Raw genomic sequence first — 22,421 nt, forward strand, 5'->3', positions numbered from 1 at the left:
GATAGGCATACTTTTGACAATGTCATCTGGTACACCCATAGCAATATGAAGGTTTAGCCTTTCAATGGTATTAGAAAATGTGAATAAACTAGAAAAAATAAATTAGAAAAACTAAAAGAAAAGAAAATGTGAAAATATTTTGGAAGATAGAGGCTATGATTACTTACTGTACTTACAAATGTGGAGAGGTCATCCCATTTAAAACTGGTTTTATAAAATGTTTCACTTGACATCACATGGTGGTAACTGAAGTAAAAATTCCAGGCGAGGGTTGACAGCCTCCAATATGGCTCTCCTGTGCTTCCAGAGCAACTGCTCTCAGCCAGGATGCTCAGATGTGATGCACTCCTGCTAGTTTCCCACCCAACCCACATTAAGTGACATTATAGCTAACAAATAAAGTGGTTACACACTAGTGTCTTGGCTGATATTGCTTGTGGATAATCTTCTCAGATACATTAATGTAGTTTGAAAGATTATTTATTAAATGTATAAAGTAGCTTGAAAGATTATTTATAATTATTACATTGCGGTAGATACAAATGTTTCCTTGTGTGTGTGTGTGTGTGTGTGTGTGTGTGTGTGTGTGTGTGTTTTAAACCACAATTCCCTTTGCATACCACTGGTATTAACATTTTTAAAAGGTCTTGAAGTGAAAAAGCATAAGGACTTAATTGTCTCTTTTGGTTTTCTTGAGTTTATGCAATATATTTTCATCTTTTTGTCATAGTTCCATTTTTAAATAACTGTTCTGCTCCATGAGAGACATTTCAGTTCTAAATGTATGCAACCAAATTATCTTTTAATCCTCATTTTCAAACTGCAGTTCAATCAATATACTGCAGATGGCACACAATGATGATAAAAGTATGCATATGTTACATTGAGGGATTGAATATACAAACAGAAGGAGCTGGTTAACTAAGACTTTTAAATTGCCTTAAAAATGTTACCATTCTTCTACATAATGGGGGGAAAACTGCAGATAGTGTTTTGCTTGGTTTTAGGATTGGACATTCTTTAATATGGCAAAGGAAATGCAATTATAATCCACAATAGTTCACATGAAATGTTGCCAATGTCAATATAGAAGCAAACGTTTCCCTACACAAGTCAGTATAAAGGGATGAATTTTACATAATTTGTTACCAATGTTTCTCAGATTATACCATACTCATGAGAAATTATATGTTATTGAAATTGTTATATCTCACATATTAATTGGCATTTCTTATTCTAAACATATGATTGGGTTGTTTGAATCACTTTAGAAAAACATGGTAACTGGGCGGGGGGCACTGGGGTGGGGATACAGAAAAAGAAAGCGAAGTAATTCAGCTCGGATTACCAAAGTGTTATCAACTGCTGAATACCTCTTTTATAGCTCTATCTTTCTATAAAATGGGGAGCTGGTCAGAAGATCCTTAGGTTTGGATACAAGCATAGTTACAGACATTGTCTATTTGTCAACTTATCATTGAGAAAACCTACTCAATTCTAATTAGCATAATTTTTACTTTTAGTAAATGTTCCTATATTTTCAATAACTATTAGTATAATTTTTAAAGATTAGAAAAATTGATATTGGCTCACTAATAAAGTCTTTTAGGTGAAGGTCTGCACACTATTTCACTATTTTATTAGTGTTTGTTATATGAGTGAAAACAAGAAAATATGTCTCCATCTCCTATATGTGTTTCTCTACTTCTCAGCCTCTATCCAAAGGTTATAATTTTAAAATGTTAGTTCTACTGCCTGAGCTGGATTTGTGTAAATTGGTGACTCTTTTCTTTAGTGATCTAAATTGAGGATGTCCTTTATTCATATGGAAAACTAGGTATTTTATTTTCTATATTTTCATGCATTGATTTTGATGAACATTTCATGCTAAAGGAATTTCCAAGTAGAACAATTCAGAATCCATGAATAGTAATTGAGCCTTTTAGTTCTGCTCTAAACTTAAAACCATTATTCTCCATTTAAAGTAGACAAATCATCTTGCTCTACAGAATGCGGCTCTGTCATTTTAGTCTTTCTTTTTTTGTGTGTGTGTGTGGTGGTTGTTTCCAGTGAACTGGGCTGGAATACTAAGCTCTCTTTGCTTCTTATGTTCTCTGTTGCTGTGCTGGGCACATTTAGGGTTCTGTCTGAAATGGGCAAAAAGCAATTCTGTTGTTCATAAAGAATAACTTGTAACCTGGTGTGGGTGCCTGTACATTCTTTATTTTGTGACGAGAATGTGCTATTTGCCAGGCTTTGAATTTCTGGCAACTAGGGCTGCCTGAATCTCAGCTTAAATGTACTGTCTCACATAAACAATCAAATGCAAAACATAATGAAAGGCTCCTCTTCTGACTGCACCTCTCACACCAAACATCAGCTTGATACACTATTCTATGCATATGGAATTGTACCTGTTAGAAGCCAATTTAAGTTTCACATAAAAACAAAAATTAATAGACATTTAACATAGTAAAATACTGCTTTTAGTATTAAAAATGGACTTCTTGCATTTGAAAAAATGTACCTATTATGGTGCTTGCAGAATGATGTAGCCAAATGTGATTAGAGCAGAGCAGGGGTGGGGGTGGTCGGAGGGGGGGCCAGTCAATTTTTAACATGAGCTGTCATGTTACAAAAGTGAACATGTTTTGACTCTCATGATCTCTTGTGTTTGCCTGATGAAGAAAAGTTTAAATAGTACTTAAATGACAGGCACACTTCTTTATCCAAAAAAATAATTTGTACTGGAAGCAGTATAGTAGAAGGATTTTTAGACCTGTCCTAGCATAAAATTTGCTTGTCCAGATTTGCATTACAGTTTTTTCCTCTCACATTTGAGATGTCCTACATTAATGGTCACCAAACAAATATGTGTGCTTTGGTGATCTTTTGGTTCTTATTTCAAAATATTTCTACATAAATTAACATGTTATATTATCAATACTCCTTTGTGGTCTTTATTGAATACTATCTATATATATAAAAGGCTAATATGCAAAGTGTCCCTTTGAGAGTTCAACTGGGAGACTAGGAGTTCAATTGCTCACTATGACGTGCACTGACAGGGGGTGGTGCAGAACTAAGGAAGGCCCCAGCCAGCAGCCGGAAGGCTCCGATTGACCCTGATCACTGGCCAGGCCTAGGGACCCCACCTGTGCACAAATTTTGCACACCAGGCCTCTAGATTAGACAATAATGACAGCTATAAATAGAACTCCCCTTTCATTCTTCCTTCTATCCCCCTTCTTTCTCGTCTTTCCTTCCTTCTTTCCTTCCTTCTTTCCTTCCTTCCGTCCTTCCTTCCTTCCTTCATTCCTTTCTTCCCAGCCTTTTCCTAGGAATGTAAAGTGAAATAAAATTGTATTTCTGGCAACAGGTTAACTTCATTATGAAAATTACATTTAAAATATTTTTATGATTATCAGGAGCCAAGGCTAATGAAATATTTCTCATACAATATGGCCCCAACATCAAGCCATGCATTTCATTTGCTGCTCAACAAGAACAAAACAAAACACATAGTAGCAATGTCTACCAATGCTGGAAGAAAACATGCCAGTAGGAGACTGTATAAGAGCTTCCAATGCGATCTCCTAATAAATCTTTTAGTGTACTTTTTACAATTAAGGGATCTGCCTTAGTTGGTGAATATAGAACCTAACACCTCTAGTAACACGTGACTCCACAGTAGAAATAAAATCTTGACAGATCAATCTGGTGATTTACATTGATGGCTTAAATTGGAAGTATAAAAAGGAAGTAAAAACCATACTGGGAACTTCTGCCATTCTGCATGAGTGAGAAGGATAATGGGCAAAAGGTCAAAAGCAATTATTTTTTTAATGCAAATATATATTTTGAATGAATTTGAACTATACTAGAGGGTTACAGATAAAATGCAGGACACCCAGTTAAGTTTAAATTTCAGCTAATTAACAACTTTTATTCTCAGTATGTCTCAGATAGCATGTGGCACACTTATGCTAAAAGTATATTTCATTATTTATCTGAAATTCAAGTGTAGCTGGTTGTTGTGTATTTTCCTTTACGAAATCTGGCAGCCCCGGTGTACAGACATCCTTAGAATGGTAGGGGAAGAAGGAGCAAGTGAGCTCCAAACTGGTTTGCCTCTTGCGTGACTTCTGTTCCTTGTTCTCCACCCTGGCATGGGAGAAGGTGGAAGTTGGGGCCCCGAGCCTTCGGGTCTAGGAAGGAGAGCCTGAGGGTCTTGTGTGTTGGAGCTATAGGACTTAGGGAGATAAGGGTCAACAGATGCAGCATCACATCTGACTTTTAAAATCAACAAGGCATTGAAAGAATATGTAGGCTCTACCCTCAAAGAATTGCCACCTGCTAATCAGGCGAGAACTTATCTAAGGAGTAATGTGGGTTGGATTATGAATAAAAAATAAAATAACTGGAAGAAGCAGGGATTCCAAGCCAAGCACATTTTTGGCAATACTTCCTATTTCCTTTTCTTTCTTTCTTTCTTCTTTCTTTCTTCCTTTCTTTCTTTCTTTCTTTCTTTCTTTCTTTCTTTCTTTCTTTCTTTCTTTCTTTCTTTCTTTCTTTCTTTCTTTCTTTCTTCTTTCTTTCGCCCTTCCTCCCTCCCTTCCTTCCTTCCTTCCTTCCTTCCTCCCTCCCTCCCTTCCTTCCTTCCTTCCTTCCTTCCTTCCTTCCTTCCTTCCTTCCTTCCTTCCTTCCTTCCTTCCTTCCTTCCTTCCTTCCTTCTTTCCTTCTTTGTTTCTATCACAGCTTTCACTGTGAAGCTGTTCTATTCATTTTTTTTAAAAAAAATTATTGTTATTATTATTTTGTTAATCCCCACCTGAGGATATTTTTTCATTGATTCTTAGGAAGAGTGGAAGAGAGAGGGAAAGATAGAGAGAAACACTGATGTAAGAGAAACACATCGGTTGGTTGCCTCCTGCAGGAGTCCTTACCAGGGCTTGGGCTGGGGAGGACTTTGCAACCAAGGTACCTGACCTTGACTGGAATCGAACCTGGGACCCTTTGGTCCATAGGTCTACACTCTATCCACTGAGTTAAACTGGCTAGGGCAATACTTCCTATTTTCTCCTTTGGGATTCTCTTAAAGATGTATTTTTGTTTTGTTTTGTTTGTTTGGTTGGTTTGTTTTTGTTTGCTTGTTTTGTAGAGGAAGTGCAAAGAGGTGGAAATGTCCAATTTGAAACATTTCCATTTCTCTTGGAAACTTCACAGTAAAAGTTCCATTACCAGTCTTTGTGCTAAGTTACACGGTGCTCAAATCAACTTAATTCTATACTAAAAAGTAACTAGTTTGAGTGCCAGGCAAATTGAGGTGCCTTATAAATTCTCTGAACTAGGTACTTCCATTTTCATTTAGGAAGGCAACGCTGCGCATAGAAAGGTTAAAATGCATCCAAGATCATACATCCAGAAAATGAAGAAACTAGGATTAGAATCTGACTGTAATAAGAAAACTTTTAAGGTTGTTTAACTGCATACGAAAAAATAAAAATGACTTCACTATAGCTTGAGCTATGGTGTTTAAAGTGTTATTCCCTCCCCCATTTTTTGTTTACTCTCTGAAATAACCAAAGTATGAGTCCTAGACCTTAAGTGCATTATTCCTAGAATTTAATCTAAAATAAGACCTGAGGTCAGGTTCTGGGAAAGCATTCTGATTTGGAATCTAGGTTTGCACACTATTAGCTATCATAATTCATATTCCACTTATCAGGTACTCTATTTAAACAATGCAGGTGGTAATGCTGACTACCCCACTGAGATATTGTAGGAATAGCAATGGAAGCCAGAAAACATACAAAAACAAAAACAAAAACAAAAAAAACAAACAAAACGTACCCCTTATAATGCCAGGCTCCTTTTGCATGTATGAACTATAAGAGGCTATATGAAGATGAAATACCAACAATAGCTCCTTGATAGACATAAATGTAGACATTTCTATCCATTCACCCACTCTGCAGACAATTACCAGAAAGAAAAAAAAAACAACAACAACATGGCTTTTATCCTTAGAGAGTGGACATGAAATTCAAAACAGGCAGATGTGACTATTTTCTAAAGAAAATTACTGAATTCATGCATCATTTTTTTAGCAACAGAAAAGTTAGATAAAGTTTCTATAAAAATTAGTTAAAATGCAAACCCTGGCCTGCCTTACAATCAGTTTTTCAGAGAAGTATGAATAGGACTTTAGAATTTAAAGATTGTAATTCGAATGAATATTAATGATCAAGTGTGTGGAGCTCAGAGGTAACTGACCTCAGACCCCACACAGTGTACATAGTAGCTGCTTAGCTGGGAAAAACCAATTTTTCACCTTTTTATTTTTTTGTCAGAAATAGGAGACACTCCACTATAGCCTGGATTTTGTTCCTTGTAGAGGTCAAATCAGGGTCTGGTTGAAAAATTCATGATCCAGAAAAGGTAATTTTTAATGAATATTTATGAGCGATGTCCTTTCTTATCAGAGCTGTGCAAGTTTTCTGAAGCTTGCCACGAAGACTGGCTTGTGATTTTTAGCAAAAACCTCTGAATCAAAACGAGGAAAATGGACTTGATATCCTGTCGTCTGACTCGTTTGGCTTGCTCTGTTGTGCAGCATCACTGCATATAGAACAACAGGGGTCAATCTGTTCGCATCACCACTGCCGTGGCATTTTTTCCTTTCCTTTTAGGATCCAAACGCCAACATGAAAGAACATTTAAAGGACATTATACTCTTTCTGTATACTTTTAACCTTAAAACGATTCTTCCCATAAGGCTGCTGAAGACTCAGACCAAGTAATAATAGAACTACTGACTTTTTCTCTAAGGGCAGTGTCTCATATTAAATATGTAAAAACAATAACTTCAGAATATTGAAAAGGCTTTTTAGCCAAGTCATGATTTTTCTTACACTGTGTCTTAAAATCTGCATAAACCAAGAGATAAATCTCTAACAAAGCAGCTATTGAAATGTTACAGAATTAAAATATACAAATATTAGTAATTACATATATATTATGTTAATATAATTAATGCATGTATTAATCATGCATGCAAATATGTATATATATTCATCAAGAAAAATGTTAGATATTTACAAGTAAAATATTCTGCTATATTTTCATTTGTTCAAAGACTAGTAAATACATTCAAAATGATTCTTTAAGTTATTCTTAGTCTAATAGAGCATAGAAATACAACTGCATTATGAAAATAATTTAACCTGCCTACAAACTTGTTAAGGTTTTAATGTTCAGCCTCTGCCATTTTATAATAGGAAATGTCTTCCTAATACAAACTTACTACTTATGGATTTTACCCTCAAGGTAGCATGTAATAGACACACATTATTATAGCATTAGTCTTCATGCAGTTTCATGAAATGTTGCCCTGATAAATTAGGATGACAAGCTATTTATCATTATAAACATTAGAGGAAGGCATGATGAAATGGAACATAGTTCCTTACAGAAACCAAACTTTGTCCATAAGGATTATATCTTTAGCTTTTGTGAAGATGAAAGTGTCTGTTGGAAATGACCAATGCCAAATATAAACCATGTTGATTTTCAGTCTATTGCTTTTTAGTATTCAGAAGCATTGGAAGTTGAGGCCTTTGAAAGAGCAAAACTATAAATATATCGAAAGAATTGGACTGAACTAAATGCTGTGTGCCTAACTCTCTCTTGATTCCAGACTTCGCATCAGCTCTAACGCTTTGCCTGGAATGTTCTTTCCTGTCTCAGTAAAGAAACACACAGTGGCATCTCACATGTAGGCTCTTTAACTCCTACTCATCCTTAGATTACATGATGCTCCTTTTAGAGTCTCACTTCGCAGCCCCAGGTATTGGAGCCCAGTCACATTGCACTTGCCTAGTGTTATTATACTGTGATTGCCTGGTGACGTCATTTTCTCCTATACTAAAGGACTGTCCATGAGGGCCTGTACTATCAGATCTTGCATAGGCACTCATTCATTTGGTCAATCTTTATTTTCTGAAGGCTACCAATTCCAGAGAGTGTTTGGAGCACTGCATAGAGAAACATGTACTAGACTGATAATGTACAAGACGGTTTAGCAAAAAAAGAGAAACATAAGTTCAGATTGATTTTTTTTTTCTGGATAGATATTCTGAGAAAATAAGATGGATGTAATTCAGGGTGATTGGATGTGGGTGTGATGGCAAACTTAGATTAGTGGTGGTATTAATTAAAGGGTAGCCATGAACATGAATTAGTAAGGACAATGAGTCAAATGCTCTGGAAACCAAAGCCTCTACTCTTCTGATCTTATGTTTCTATTGATCTTTTGGAGTTTTGAAATATAAAATTAGAAATAATCCATTAAACAATATTTCTTTTTTTGTTTATTTTAAAATAGCTTAGCTTATTGGTAGAATCAAATATCCAAATGATATTCCACGTACCATGGCACTTAACAGGAAATTTTTACTGGAAAGTATAATGTTACCATATTGGTAAATACTAGTGATCTCATATGCATATTTTCATTGAAACTTCTTTATCTTACTATTACTTCTTGGCAATGTTTTTCACTAATGGACTATATTAGAATTAGGGGACGTAGAGGAGTCAGGTAATAAATAGAGTACTGGCTAAATTGTGTTCATGGAGCCCTCCAGGAGTCTTCTCAATCCCAAGTACAGAACTGGAATGGGCATTTTGGTGGGTGGCAATGTCCAACATCAGTTTCTTTGCCTGTAGTGTAAGTGCCGACACAGTAAGGAAAGCCAAGTGGAAGTTTTTCAAGCTTAACCTACTGCTAAATAGTAAATTAAAAACAGTGCTGTATTTGTGACACTTTTAAAGAACTAAATAATGCAGATACAGTGATTCCCGTTTTACCTCCGTTTACTTTATTAGTCTGGCTGCTACCAAAAACAGACAGATCCTGAAGGATGACAGGGAAGTACTGCACACTCAAACAAGTATCTGTCCCTATTGCTGCTGCTGTGCTGCATGGGGTATCTTGGCTAGAGCATATTCACATGGACTCAGGTACTTGGTTTGTGGCCATCTACACTAATAAAAGAGAAAAATGGTAATTGGCGTACGACGATACCCTTTTCATTGGCTAATCAGGGCTATATGCAAATTAACTGCCAACAAGATGGCGGTTAATTTGCATATGTAGGCACAATGCAGGGAGGCGAAAGGGAAAGCAGGAAGAAGCCCCCTGCCACTGACAGTGATCGGAAACCCAGGGGGGAGCTAAGAGCTGGGGGGCAGGGCAAAGGCGGCCCTGGGGCTGCCTTTGCCCTGCCCCCCAGCCATGATAGGAGAATCAGGCGCCTTTCCCGCCCTGGCCAGTGATAACAGGAAGTAGGGGTGGAGCCAGCAATGGGAGCTGGGCACGGTCGAAGCTGGCAGTCCCAGGAGCTAGGGGTCCCTTGCCTGGGCCTAAAGCGAAGCCCACGATTGTGGGTCCGCTGCAGCTGCGGGTCCCTGCTGCCCGGGCGGGACGCCTCAGCCAGAGGCGTCCTGCAGGGGCAGGGGCGGAGCCCGCGCGATCACGGCGCCCCCCACTTTCACTGCAGTTCCCCGCTGCCCGGGCCGGACGCCTAGGCCAGAGGCGTTAGGCCTGGGCAGGGGCGGAGCCGCGGGAAGCTGGGGGGTCCCCTGCCCAGGCCTGACACCTCTGCCAGAGGCCTCAGGCCTGGTCAAGGGGCCGATCCGGTGATTGGTGATCGGAGGGTGATGAGGGTCAACTCCTCTGGCCGAGGCATCAGGCCTGGGTGGGGGGCTGAGCCGGGGATTGGGGGGATATGATGGTCCCCTTGCCCAGGCCTGAAGCCTGGGTCAGAGGCGTCAGGCTTGGGCGGGGGGTGGAGCAAGCGATCAGAGGGAGATGGGGGTCTCCTGCTCAGGCATGATTCCTGGGCCAGAGGCCTCAGGCCTGGGCGGGGGCCAGAGCCAGTGATCAGGGGAAGATGGGGGTCCCCTGTCCAAGCCTGACACCTCTGGCGGAGGCGTCAGGCCTGGGCAAGGGGCCGATCAGGCAATCGGAGGGTGATGGGGGTCTATGCCTCTGGCGGAGGCGTCAGGCCTGGGCAAGGGGCCGATCAGGCGATCGGAGGGTGATGGGGGTCTACGCCTCTGGCCGAGGCATCAGGCCTGGGCAAGGGGCCGATCCTTCAATTGGAGGGTGATGGGGGTCAACGCCTGAGGGCTCCCAGTATGTGAGAGGGGGCAGGCTGGGCTGAGGGACACTCCCCTCCCCACACACACCCAGTGCACGAATTTTGTGCACCGGGCCCCTAGTTGATTCAATAAGTGAATTATTTGTTGTCCTCAGGAGTAAGAAGAACCAGAGTGGTTTACATTTACACATGGAAGAAGAGAGAATGCAGCTGTAGTCTTGCCCTAGGTCTATGTGTGCTCTCAGGACATTCTGCAGAATATTTCATTGTTCCACTTGATTGATTATACCATGTTAATCAATCCAGATGAGCAAGAATTTGAAAGTATAATGAAGGTATTTTAAAGACTTATACACTCTATATAAGGTATGAAATAAATCCACAAAGATTCAGGTGCCCATCAAACTAGTGCATATATATAAATAAATAAAATATATTTGATGAGCACAAAATGACTCAAGATATGCATACCAGCACAGAAACAGAGAGGATGAGATTCTGACAAATGAGAAACTGAAAAATACAATCAGAGGGTGATCAGGGACAGAAGAGAGAGTCCTTAAATGCTAGGGATTGAATACATTCCACAGGGTTAAGGATCTTTGCATGGTTCAATTATGTACTTCAAGTCTAGAACAGTTCCTGACATGTAATAGGTACCCAATAAATATAATTAAATCAATTTTAGGTTAAAACTTAAGGTTTGAGAAGTTAATGACACCATGAATATATGTGTCACATTTAGAGAGATATGACTTAGACATTCATCCAGTCATGTCCCAGCACTACTATGCTTTGCATCAATTCTGTGACTGGCGCTTTCTCAATGCTCACCAGACCATCTTTAATAACACTGACTCCTGTTCCCCAGGGGATCATCATGGTGGGTGAGAACTTTATATTAATGTCATCTAAGGAGGCAAGTTGACTTTACAGATATTTTTTTAAATTAAAGGCTGTACTGTGATGGGGATTGCTTTGCTTAAGTGTCTGTTCCCTAGTTTTGAAGTTTCCCAAAATAATTGTCTGACCCTAGCTGGTTTGGGTCAGTGAATAGAGCGTTGGCCCCTACAGACTGAAGGGTCCCAGGTTTGATTCCGGCCAAGGGCATGTACCTTGGTTGCAGGCACATCCCCAGTGGGAAGTGTGCAGGAGGCACCTGATCGATGTTTCTCTCCCATCAATCTTTCTAACTCTCTATCCCTCCCCCTTTCTCTCTGTAAAAAATCAATAAAATATATTTAAAAAACAAAAACACACACACAATAAAAACACAATTGCCTGTTAATTCATGTAAAGCTGTTACTGTGCAGGCAGGGACTGACTCATATTAATACAATCTACAAAGGACCAATGCATGAATCAGGCTTATCCCATATTGTTCAATGAGAATCTCTTCACTCTAAAAATGTTTGTCTCTAGTACTTTGCGGATGCCCTCTTCATTATCAGGTGCTAAATAGATAAATTTGGAACTGCTAAATAGATAAATTTTGAATCAAAACAAAATGAAGGTTAGTATTAGAAAGGAATATCTCATCCATATAGAATAAAATCTAGTGAGACATCTATGTTCATAACAGAAAATGCCTTTTAAATAATCTAAATGTTCATTTTTCCCTGGTCCAATGTGTTTCTCTTACTTTGTGGGAAAAAGAAATAAACACAACAACCTTTTTGTTATCCCAACTTACTTGTTATTCTACACTTAATTTTAACCCTCTATTCCTTAATTATCAATCACATTCCAATCTTACAGTCCTTTGGCTATTTATAGATCTGGTTTTTATGTAAAACTCCTTGTTCACCCTGGTAGGGCTGGGGATTCTTCCTATCTACTTAGCCATACATTTAATAGCATTACATGTAGGTATTTCTCCAGATGTGTTCCTGTTATAAATACTCTAGAACTTTTAAAAAATATTATCATTAACATGGTAAAGAAAAGCCTGATGTGATGGCCTGAGTTATACATCATCTAATATGAGATTTGGAAATTTAAAAATTGACATTTACATATCAAAATTATGAAAAAACACTATCTCATATAGGGCAGAAATCATGTGAGCATTCTGCATAATGCCAACTTGCTAAATATTAACTCACTACATCTAATTTAAAATAGCATTTGCTCACATCCTGGGTCTATGTAACTATGTGTGTTCTGTTCTTGCAGATGAGAAGTTGTCTCATGATTATGAATTTTGACATCTCTCTTGCTGATTGAAAATAAATTGTGCAAGTCAAATGAATCCTTACGTGGATATGAAATTTAATAATTTCCTAGCATTTGCTATGGCCAAGGAAGATGTGTGGTTAGTGTTGTTTTGGGCCCTGTGTATCTAGTAAACCCTGGTGTTTCTAATGACTACTTGCTAGTAAACCAACTAAACCCCAGAGACTAGCAGCTCAGGAAACGGAAGCAATGGGGTAAACAAAAAGCCACAATTCATTTCTCATTGAAGAGAAATCACTCCACTGTATAATTAAATTATGTTTTATTTTTTATTAAGCAGTGGAAATAAACAAGACAAAACAAAACCCTGATGTTTAGATGCCATAGATAATTCAAATCTTGGTAAGGAGCTAAAGTAAAAAAAAATGCTTAATAACCTACTTAGATTTCTGATCATCATGTGAATAGGCAGTTGGGCTTTTGCTATGATTAAAATATATCAGAGAAAATGTTTTAGGGTGCTAAACTCTATATTAGACATGTCAATAGAAAAATACCACCTTTAGCTATTTTAGATACTGTAAAAACAAACCTCCAAACCCAATCCAGAACACTTCCCTCGCTATAGGAAATAATCCCGTGATCATTATAGTTTTTCAGTAAGTAAGATTTTAGATATTTAAGTTTAGTTCTCAGATAATTTATTAATTCTTACTCTCTGATGAAAATTTATTTGTCTTTAGTTACTTAAAGCATTTATATTTTTTATTTAATAGAATAAAGGATTAAAAAGAGGCTATATTTCCCACAAGTCAATAATGGCTGCCTAGTAATAACCTATTTATCTATATAATCCTCACTTAATGGTTAGGACTGTCAGCTTACTCACTGATGTCCAAAAGGTGTTAATTTGGTTCTTTAAAGGCAAGTAATATATAATTAGTTAGCATACTAAGGGGTAATAGTCCACTGTCTTTAACATGGCATCTATCAGAAGAAAAATCAAATAAGTTTGAGGATTTTTGAAAGCTATACTAATTCCAAGGCAGCTAATCTGACATAAAAAATATTTTCAGGGGCAAAATCATCCTTGACAGATGAGCTTTAGAAGCCTTTGAGAAGATCATCATGCGTTTGCTTTAACAAAAGAAAACTCAAACAATCAAATAAGCCCATGGGCTCTGACTTTAAATACTAAAGTAAAAATGATTGTTCCCAATGTCATATGTGATAAATGATAAATATAACATTTATACATACATTCAGATAATGTAAAATGTGAAAATCTTCCTAGCACTTTCACAGCCTTTCATCTCCCAAACATTACTATTAATCAGAATTTATGAGAATGAGCATACTGGGTATTGTGATCATAAATAGCTTTCTAAAAGTTAGTTTAAACATTTTTAATAAAGGCAGACTGTTTTCTGCACTTTTGTATTAGAAAAAGAGTCATATTTAAAATAGCTTGTAATCTTGAGAAGAAATATTTTCCTGAAAAATAGTTTTGAATATATTTATTAAACACTTCTGATATTTTTAAATGTCCAAAGATAATTATTTCCACAACTTTGTTATTATAAAACTAACCTAGGGAAAACCCCTCAAGTATTCTATATTACATTTGTGAAAACATATGAATTCAAGGTTTAGGGGTGTATGTGTGTGTGTGTGGTATGTGTGTGTGTGTGTGTGTGTGTGTGTGTACATAAGTATATGAACCCATATTCTCACATTATGTATAAGAAAACTCTTTGTCACTTATTTTCAGTTTTTGTATTTCTTTTCCTTTTTTATTACATTTAGTTTATTTTTCTTTACTTTTTTCTATCATTAAAACCAATAACCATTAAAAATTGTAACTAAGCAATTTGTGAAATGTTGAAATTTAAGAAAACCTTGGAAAATGTGAAGCAAATATTAATAGTTATCTTCTTCCTCTCCCTGGCTCCTTCCCTCCCTCCCTCCCAGCTGTGAAAATTTGAGGGAGAAGTGAAAAAAGAGTTACTTTTTTCAAAGTGCTGAAAGTCAATTCGACAAGTATGTATTGAGCTTCTAGCCCTGCCCTTGGGAATGCTGTGATATAAAATCAAGAATTTCCCCAAAGGTAACACTATTCATTTTTATTTAAAACTGGCTGCTAAGAGAGTCTACTCAAAGTTATATATGAACTAGAGGCCCGGTGCATGAAATACGTGCATGGGAGGGGGGTCCCTCAGCCTGCCTGCGCCTTCTCACAATCCAGGACTCCACGGGGGATATCCGACTGCTGGTTTAGGCCCGATCGGGATTAAACCGGCAGTTGGACATCCCTTTCTCAATCCGGGACCCCTAGCTCCTAACCTCCCGCCAGTCACGATGACGCACACTGACCACCAGGGGGCAGAAGCTCAAGCCAGGAGCTGCCCCCTGGTGGTCAGTATGCTCCCGCAGAGGAGCATCACTCAGCCAGAAGCCAGGCTCACCGCTGGCAAGCACAGCAGCGGTGGCAGGATCCTCTCCCACCTCTGCAGCAGTGCTAAGGAGCAGCCGTAAGGAGCGAGCAGGTGGGCGGTGAGGAGCGAGCAGATAGTTGACTGGTCGACCAGTCGACCTGTCGCTATGATGTGCACTGACCACCAGGGGGCAGATGTTCCAACCGGTAGGTTAGCTCACTGCTGGGGTCCGGCCGATTGGGACTGAACGAGATGGGCCGGACATGCCCTGGAGCCCTCCCACGGTCCCTCTCTGGCTGGTCAACTTCCCACGTCCCTCCCCGGCCCTGATTGTGCATCGGCTTTTACCTATTCCAATGCTTAAATCTGTTGATTCTTTGTAATATTGGGAATTGATGTTTCACTTCTCCCTCAAATTTTCACAGCTGGGAAGGGGGGAGGGAAGGAGGGAAGGAGAGAGAGAAGATAACTTTTAATATTTGCTTGACATTTTCTAAGGTTTTCTTAAATTTTAACATTTCACAAATCGCTTAGTTACTATTTTTATTCTGATTCAGCACCTTTGGAAAGCAGCACCTTTTCTGTGGTGGGTTTAATGGAGAAGCTAATATGGAAGAGTTGCAAGTGTGGGTGGAACAAGGCATAAGACCAGATGCCCAAAAATGGAAGTGGAGAAACAAAAATACGTGGCTCCCACCACATTGAAAAGAGTAGGTTCCATAGTTTTAAGGGCAGTGAAAAAATTTCCATAATCAGGGGAAATATTCCCTCTAACTCTATAAAATATTTTTTGATGTTATTTTATTTATATCCCACTGATTAAAATCTCAGGACACTTCTTTTAACTTGAAGGAGGATCTTGGGATATGATTGAGATCATGAAGAATATAATTCAAGTAGGGAAGTTAAGCAGGGAATTCAAGTTTCTAAAAAATGTTCTGGACTATGGAAAAGTGGAAGCAGCTAGTGGCCCTCAGGAGGCAGGCATAAGTCCCAGCATTAAAATTGGGAAACAACAAAAAGGCTTGGCTCTGATTCAAAGTTTGATTACAAAGGAATCAAGTACCATGAAGATGAGACAGTGAAGTCAAATAATGCATAGTCTGTTCTCAAGAAGTGGGTTTGAATTTCTGCTTCATACTACTTGTAGAACCTAGGTCAAGTTTCTCAACCCTGTAGGACTCACTTTTCCAATATAGGATGGGAATAATAATAGTACCTACCCCCTAGGACTTTTGTGAGAATTAAATGTATTTAATCTATTTTAAAGTGTGACGCGGTGCCTGGCCCACAGTAAGCACTTCATAAATGATAACTTGCTCATTATGTGTAGGTAGGAAAAGCATGACAGGAGGCAGGTGAGAACAAATGGAGTGATTCCTGTGATATTTTTGTACTCTTCAAATCAAAGCTGAAGTTTGAAATAAGGGATCATAGCTTTAAATTTTACATAATGGCAGCACAAGTAACACAAATAGATCATCTGCTATCCTCACTGACAGTGCCTTTCCTTTGCACTTCATAGAATTAGGTCACATCTAAGTAACGGAATCATTGTCTCAGATATTGATATACCTTAGCAACAATATGTGTAAATCTTAAGAATATTAGTGGAAGTTCTTAACTCTTTTCAAAATGTGCACCATTGAAGATGCTTAAGGTTGACATCCACTCCAAGCTCTAAACATGTAGGTAATGCATAAGGCAAGCTGGGCTAGCATGGTTCAGGTGATGTTATTACGAAAAGTGGCTAGTCCAGTTGGAGTGGCTTAGTTAGTTAAGCATCAACCTGTGCACTGAGAGGTTGCCAGTTCAATTTCAGGTCAGGGAACATGGCTGGGGTGAAGGCTCAAGCTCTGGTAGGGGGCATGCAGGAGTCAGCTGATCAATGTTTTGCTCTCACGTTGATGTTTCTCTCTCCCTTTCCCCTCCAGTCTCTTTAAAAATCAATTTTGAAAAATCTTTTTTAAAAAAGAAAGAAATGTACCTAAATGATGTTTTAAAGTAATAAATGGAGTTTATAACAACTGAGACATTGGCTTATTTAAATCTACATAATTTGAAATTTTCACAGTAACATCCTTGAACTTCAAACAGACTTTTTATTTCAAAGTGTTTTACATTAATGTGTATCAGCAAAGGATACTTTTTGGTTCATAGAGGTATAGCTGAGGGGATATTCATGTTTTGTACTTGAGAGATTTGGGAAATAAAATAATGAATAATAAAATCAACAGTAGCAACTATGAATTTAATTAAATACAAATGTTATTTTAACACAAATATGATTAATGATTGGGAAAAAAACAGCCTTGGACTAAAATAAAATAGAATTAAATACAAGAGCAGTGGTAAAAGAGAAGCCAGTCTATTCTTAATCAATATAATTTATCTCCAATAAAATAGAAAAGAAAATTCTGATTTAAGCATTATTTTCGTCAAAGAAGTATATTGTGTTTTATGTATATTTAAAATAAAATTAATTGGTTTAGTGTTATCTTCAAGGAAGGACTGTGATGGTGGTAGCAGAGTGGCAAGGACACCACACCACTCCAGATGGAGCCATGTGTGAGCATGGAGGTAGGTGGTGCTTTGGGACTTTCCTGTGAGAAAGTGTGATGTAGATTCTTCTGAGAAAGGCACTGAATACATTCCACGAGTTGGGGTGAAGGAGGGGATTACACAAAAGAAAGAGGGTTTTGACCTGTATAAACAATATAAATCCAATCATGCTTCTTTGAGGATTATTGGCATATTATAAAGCTGTTCATTTCCTCTCTGCTTACTGGTCACTGCAAGTAAGTGAGTTTTAGTGGACTAATAGTGTTGTCTCTCCTATTTATTAATATCATTACAATAAATGTATATTCAATTTATGAATTCACTTCCTTGATGGTACTTATGAATTGCATTAAGATTGCAATAACCTGTTGCTTAACCAAACTGCTTTACATTTTTACCAACAGATAAATATGAAAACTCCCAGCATAGAGAGGAAATCTATACTAATAAAACGATAATATGCTAATTAGACCAGATAGACTGGACATCTTCCAGACAAAGCCATGGTGGTGGGGGCCAAGGCAGAGACAGTTAGGGGTGATCAGGCTGGCAGGCAGAGGTGGTTAGGGGCAATCAGGCAAGAAGCCAGAGGGGTTAGGGGCGATCAGGCAGGCAAGCAGAGAAGTTAGGGGCAATCAAATGGGCAGGCAGGTGAGTGGTTAGGAGCCAGCAGTCCCATATTGCGATAGGGATGTCCAACTGCTGGTTTAAGCCTGATCCCCCAAGGGGTCCTGGATTAGATAGGTTGCAGGCTAGGCTGAGGGACACCCCTCCCCTGTGCACATATTTTGTGCACCGGGCCTCTAGTTATCAATAAAATGAACATGCACTTTGCAACGCCTGTGACTTTTTGTAAGAACTTATACTCTCTCTCCAGGATCTTCCTTGAAATCAACGACAAGCCCATTGTATGCATGTGTCTTGAGGGAAGAAGAGATAAAAGACACACCCTTATATAAACATGTTTTGCTCTGCATTTGTAATGGGAGGTAGTGATTTACTCTATCAGTCACATATAACCAATTTTTGTTGTTGGTATTAAGAGTAAGTAATAAATAATTTCATGCATGTGAAGGCACAGTAGGAGAACAGGAGTGGTTTCTTCCTAATCCTTATGTCAGAGAATGGATGCTTGAGCTGTGGTTCTTACCTAAGCATATGGACACTGAGATTGGATAGCATACCTATCACCCACATAGAATTTCCTGGTGCGTGGCCCTTCTTCACACTGTTCTTAGAAAGGCAATAATATCTGGTGGCTACTATTCAGTCAGTTGAAGCTCAGGCTTGCAAAAGAATAAGAGTACTGCTCACCTGTGGGGAAGCACGGGACTTGGTTGGAAAGTCTGTAAGGAGGATTCTCTGAAAGTTCGGGGGCCTCTAGAAGGACCTTGTTGAAGGTGGAAACCCTTGTCTTGACTTTTTCAAACAAGTCTGAGCCCCCACGGGGTTTTACTGGAATCTCTATGTTTAGTCTTTAGACATGACCTTGTAGAAGCATGTGCTTTCTCAAGGACACTTACCCTGCTGATTGTATCTAGAGGTTAATTTTAGTTCAAACTGTTGTTACAATAAAAGCCTAAGGAGGCAGGTGAGTGGGGCAGTCTGGTGCCTCTTGCCAGGCAGCTCTTTAGCCCTCTCTTTCACAGAAACGTGTGTCAGAGTAATCATTCATCCTTCGCTCAGGGTCTGCCGGTCAGTCCCAGCACTCACCTTTCCTGAAGTGTCTCCTGCAAAATTTTCATAGAATCATGAAAGAAATTCTGGGTAGACATTAGGGCAGTTTGAGTCTCTGATTATTAACTACTAATCAAATAGCCAACTCCCCTTTGGAATATTTTCCTCTCTCTTTCACTAAACCTGAAAAGCACTCCCACTTGCTCTGCTGGCAATGCCATACCTGACTCATAAAAATTAGGTGCACTTCTCAGTTTACCTGGACTCCATTATGCTGGAAGGCAGCTAAAGGCAAAAGTGAGTCCTGTATACTAAACAGCATTGGAGCCCCCGTAACATAGAGTGGGAAACATTCGGAGGGCAATATGAAGCTCAATTTACAGAAATAGACTGCAAATTGCTGCCCACTGGCCCAGCAGACAATGCTGATGTGCAGCCATCACAGACCAGGTTGTTCAATTTGAGGAAAATGCTGTGTAGCATCAGACATTGATGGTTTCTGTCCATCCCTGAACACAAAAAATAGTGACCCAGCTACCAACACCTGTCTTGATAATCTGGTGCCAACTGATGATTTTTAAATGTTTTCTTTCCTCTTATCATTTCTACATATATTAGAAAATTCCCTTTTTAAAATACCCAGGCTGAAACAGTTAGCTCTACTATCAATTTAGAGTTGATTCCTTTTCATAAACATCCTGCTTATATATCCTGGAATAAAATTCCTTAGGTCTGTTATTCAGATATCACAACATTGCATTGTAATCATTGTCAAATCCTTGGCTTCTGAATTAAGTTATTTTCATCAGGGATATTGGGAGAGGTTACATGTCACATTATTTCAACACTTTCTGGCCATTTTATCCCTTTACCCCTAATAAAATTATCTGAGTTTTATGTCCCCAGAGATGTTTCAAAGCTTTTCAAGAAAGTTTAATGGAATAGATAAACTATATTAATTGAACTCCCTCAATTAATGCCTTCCTGGGATATCTTATTTTGGAAATGACTTTTGCCATTTTGACAGGATTTAGCTTTGATGTGCAAGCTGAATTGCCCTTCTTTAGCTTTCTCAGCTACCAAGCACTTGAACTTTCACACACATTTTTCTGCTTAGCTTCTCCTGACGGGCCTCTCTAGATACCATTCAGTAGGCTGACTGAAATATAGCCTCACTCCAGGTCAAATGCCTTTAAGCTGAAAACCATTTCCAAGAAGGATGAAAATCGTAGATATTTTAAGTTTGTCTATTTGGCAGTGTTGAGATAAGAATGAGTCTTGTTTCCACCCCCCCGCCCCCCATTTTCTTCAATACTGTTCAGGAAGAGGAATTCAAATGTTCAGTAATTCTCATTGTCACACAGATGAAAAACATTTATGGAAAACATTGCAACAAATTGAGTAACCTTTGTAATAATGGATAAGTAAAATATAATGTTGATGGCCTGAAATCATTTTTAATTAATAAAAATGTAATTTTGATTTGAATGTTTAAGAGTCAGCTTTAGACATGTGAACTCTTATTGATTTAGTAACCTTAGATAGACCATAGTTTTTAAAATGTGCATTGAGGGGTGAGAACAAATCACATGAATTTATTCCTAGTGAATTTTCAAATATAGTCTCAAAATATTAACATTACAGTCTCTGCTTTGTTTTAATTGACATAAAAAATCTACTTAAAATAAGTACATATTATCTATAGATGAAAAAGGTAGGGAGTCAGTGGCCTTCTCTTTTATAAAATACTTTATCTAATTTGACTAAAGACCATCCTAGAAAGCTAGAGACCATTTCTTAGGAAATAACTCTGGCATTTTTTACTGCACAGGAGAAAGTTTCTTGGGAGATACAACTCAGGCATTTTTACTGCATAGAGGTAATTTCTGGGGACATAAGACTCAGACATTTTTACTAGAGGTAAAGAGACAAGATGCACAGCCAGAGTGAAGGGGTTGGTGTAATATGACATATAAACTCTCCCAGCATCCCCGAGGAAAATAACTTCGTTCAGAAGCTGAGAGTTTGACAAAGCTTCTGGAAGAATGCTGACAGCTCAGAGTGATTGGCAACCACTGGAGGCAGATCCGGGACCGGCTCCGCTCTCTTTACTGGGAGGCCTCAGACCTGATGAGAGTGAAAGTGGGGAATGCAGAGACTCTTCCCCCACTTTACAATGCAAACTCTTTTGTAATTTTACTTCAGCTGGCTGTCTTTACAAAACCCCTTTCTGAACATTTATCTACCCGGTTACACTTAATTCTGTGTATTGATTTGTCAAAAGAGCACATATTTTACAAATGGGAACAGAGAATGGCTTGTTTCATACTTTTAAAGTCATGGCATTTTGGTTTATGGGAAGGGAGAAATGGCATACACAAATCAGATACCTAAAACATCTCACTTGGTCTGTTCATTCATTGAAACTCATAGTATTATTTTATGTAGTTTAAAAAGTTTAAGAAATAACTATTTCAAATATTGGAATTAGTCATGTATCTCTTTTAAAAAAAGAAAATTATCTGTTAATAACATAAATTATTATGTTAAATGAGTTAAAATTGGAAGCCACATATGACTTTAATTGGGGCTTTTTACTTATGACTTTGTTCATACTTTTAGTTGTTAAACAATTACTTAAAAATGTATTTCTTACTTCTAGGTACTTTCTGGACATGACATTTATTCCCAGGCATGACAAGAACTAAGTTTTTAAAGGTATTATTCTATAGCCTTTCCCTATAGCACCTTGTTTAATTCTCACTATTGTATATGGGTTCTTATAAATGAGGAAACTGACATATGGAAACTCTGAATGTCTTTCTCAAGGTCAGGCTACCATCAACAAATCAACAAATGACAAGTGCTCGCAAGGATGTGGAGGAAAGGGAAGCCTCGTACACTGCTGGTGGGAGTGCAGACTGTGGAATTTCAGAGAGAAGGTGGGGGTTGGTGGGAGGTGGGTGAAAAGAGATCAGCCAAAGAACTTGTATACATATATATATGCATAATCCATGGACACAGACGATAGAATGATGGAGGCCTGGGGTGGGGACAGGTTATAAGGGGTCAATGGGAGAAAAAAAAAAAAGGACATATGTAATATTTTTAACCATAAAGATTCAAGGAATAAAAACTAAAAGAATTACAAGATTAAAAACTGGCCATGTTTTATTACAGCAGGCATCCTTACATGTTACTGAGGATGTTTAATGCTTACAAGTGTAACAACTCATAAGCATACACATATACAGATTTTGAAAAACAAAGCACCCAAAAGTCCAGACCAGTAGAGCACTGCAGAAACTTTTAATCCTGATGATTCTTAACACTGTGTCAGCTTATTATGGGCTGTGACAAAACAGGAAAGCTTAGAGGCTATATGTAATTATGACTTCACTACTTG

The sequence above is a fragment of the Myotis daubentonii genome, chromosome 3, assembly GCF_963259705.1.
Source record: "Myotis daubentonii chromosome 3, mMyoDau2.1, whole genome shotgun sequence".
Lineage (NCBI taxonomy): Eukaryota > Metazoa > Chordata > Mammalia > Chiroptera > Vespertilionidae > Myotis > Myotis daubentonii.